Source organism: Idiotropiscis lumnitzeri, unplaced genomic scaffold (assembly GCF_059441095.1).
Source record: "Idiotropiscis lumnitzeri isolate Australia: NSW breed Sydney's pygmy pipehorse unplaced genomic scaffold, RoL_Ilum_1.0 HiC_scaffold_85, whole genome shotgun sequence".
Lineage (NCBI taxonomy): Eukaryota > Metazoa > Chordata > Actinopteri > Syngnathiformes > Syngnathidae > Idiotropiscis > Idiotropiscis lumnitzeri.
This window is the reverse complement of record NW_028283623.1, coordinates 114798-117091: the sequence shown is the minus strand read 5'-3', so window position 1 is coordinate 117091 and position 2294 is coordinate 114798.

The following is a 2294-nucleotide window of genomic DNA, read 5'->3' as shown; positions in this document are numbered from 1 at the left end:
TGCTGAGGACAGGATCAGCAAATTGGCAGATGGCAAATCCTGGCTGCCTAATTCATTGATTGGAAAAGTAATAAGAGTGACACACGAGCATAACCATGAGTCAAGAGAGGGGTAGTATGATATGAAATTGTTCCCACATACAGACTTTTCAACAAAAAACTTTTTTTTAGACAGTGTTATTTGTTTGAGATGCAATATTGTTTGGTTGTAATTCATATGTTTTCAAAATGGATTAAGTTGTTTCCGACAACATATGTTGATGCTAAAACAGTTGGAAAAAGTGTTGTGTAATCAAATTGTCAGGTTCAATCACCTAAGCATTCACTGAACATAGGCTAAATGAATGGAAGGAAGACAAGAGTTGATCTTTTACTCGCGAGGAGAACGAACAGAGGTGTGCTCAGTTACATCTCCAAATTCGTTCTGGAGCACACTCCGCCGAGCCCTCTATTTTATTAGGGAAGTCCCTAACAATACAATGTATTTGCACTAAGAGATGAAGGGGGGAGCACCAGCAGGAACATGTAAACATCTCAGACACAAGAGGAAAGACAGACATCAATGGCAGTCATCCACTGATTGAAAAGGCAGATATGCCCTTTTAGTGCTCTGGTACTAAAGTCTCAGTCCTTTTGTTTCAGAGGTGTGTCTCAGCACACCTCCTTTGATGTTGCAGACGTTGATCCAGTCTTCAGGCATCCGCTTCTCTGTGAAGTCTTCTCATCCATATGGTCAAACATGGGTCACGCTGTGGAACAATTCTTTTGCAATACTAATAGAGTAAAATATGGGATAAAATACATCTTCAACCTAACACAAATTATCCTGACATTTGGAATTTCAAGAAGTGATTTGAAGTGAAAATTATGCATTTTGTGAATGATGTTGTAACAAGTGGGACAGTTGTTGCAAAATTGACTCAAAGCGTCATTGTGCATACAGTCTGCAGGACTTGTGGAACGCACTAATGGGACTGTTAAGGGCAGACTTATCAAGAATATGAGGGAAAAAAAGGAGACAATGACCAGACTGTGTTTCAATCACAGCAATGAGGATAGTGCCAGCCGAAGTTAGGACACTATCCCCTATCGACTCTCAGGTTCATCAGAACCACCAGCGACTGGCACATCAGTCCCAGTCCACATGGGAAACATGTTTTGCCCAAAAAAAAAAAAAAAAAAAAAAAAAAGACGCAATTACTGGCCAGTGTGTTCTGATCCACAGAGAAATCACGTCCGTGTGGGAGACCAACTCTTCTTCAAGGTGCTGAAACGACTTCGTTGGGACAAGTGAATGCTGAGATGGCCCTCGCCAGATGATTGCAGTGACCCCGACGGCAGCAAAGGTCGCGGGGCGTGGCAGCTGGATCCACCAGTTGCAGTACAAGCTTCTCCGGTTTCCAGCTAAAGGCCGAGCAACGCGAATCCCTCGAACAGGAGCCCACCTGAGTCACAATATCGGACCACACGCACATCGGAACCGCACAACCAGCCACAGATACGAATGTTGAAGCCACAGAACAAAAAGATTAGATATTGTTTGGAAATTAATGACGTACATAAAGAATTTTAGCCTTGATTGGAGAACATTACTGCATTTACATTTTTAATAAAATGAAACAATTATTGATGTTATGACCACTACGAAGAATTTGAAAGACAATATATCGGGATAATTATGGTTTTCATTTTTGTTATGTGTAGTCTGTTCATGTTGCATTATTCTTATGACAAAGATGATTATTAACTGCATGTTTGTTGCCCAAATGTACCATTACAACCTGATTGATGTTGAGAATGACGAATTCGAACTGGACAATGACAAACTCGAACTGGACACTGAAACCTAAATAACACATGGACCCTTTTGCCCCTGCCCCCACACATGCACACACATACACCACACACGAAGATCCGGGAGGTAAAGACGGCTGTCCCCTCCTACAACGAGGCAAGGGCCTCCATCAAGTCGCCGCAGAGACAAGCTCTGCGTGGAGACAAGCTCTGCGTGGAGACAGTATTGTTATTTTTCACTAGGTATATTGAAGTTTTTTTATGTTTTATTCCCAAGTGACCAACATACCATGAGAATCTCGTTCCACGCCGGAAGGGAGGAGGGGAATTTTGTCCCTACTGAGGGTTTTCGCCCCTCCACGGATGACCACACTGTTGTATGATTTCATTATGATGATCTGTCTTAAAGCCGTAAGGACATGATTTAAACCCACAAACGGGGGAATGTGAGATGGGATGAGGATATGTAAATAGTTTGTGTATTTCTAATCATGTTTTTAT